This window comes from Pipistrellus kuhlii, unplaced genomic scaffold (genome assembly GCF_014108245.1).
Source record: "Pipistrellus kuhlii isolate mPipKuh1 unplaced genomic scaffold, mPipKuh1.p scaffold_m20_p_8, whole genome shotgun sequence".
Classification (NCBI taxonomy): Eukaryota; Metazoa; Chordata; class Mammalia; order Chiroptera; family Vespertilionidae; genus Pipistrellus; species Pipistrellus kuhlii.
In genome coordinates this window covers 18,743,377-18,743,687 of record NW_023425584.1, presented here as the reverse complement: position 1 = coordinate 18,743,687, position 311 = coordinate 18,743,377, and positions in this window count along the sequence as shown.

Below are 311 nucleotides of genomic sequence, written 5' to 3'. Positions count from 1 at the left end.
CTTTTAGCAGGCTAGGCAACCACAGAGTTTGGAAATCTTGGGTCTTTAGAAGAAAACAAAGCCATGACCCCCGGGGGGAGGGGTTGGAGTCTGGGGCAGGGCCAGCTGGAGTCTGAGTTTGCTGGCGAAGGTTGGTGCCCTCTGAAGTCACCTTCAAAGGGCCCTGGTGGAGGAGGTACAAGCCAAGGTCAAGCAGTCAGCCGGTCAGTAGCACAGATACGTGTTTCCAGGGTGACCTGGCTGAAACAGAAGGGAAGCTGGGTTGGTTTGGGAGAAACTGACAACAACAGCAAGAAGCTTCCATTTGCTAG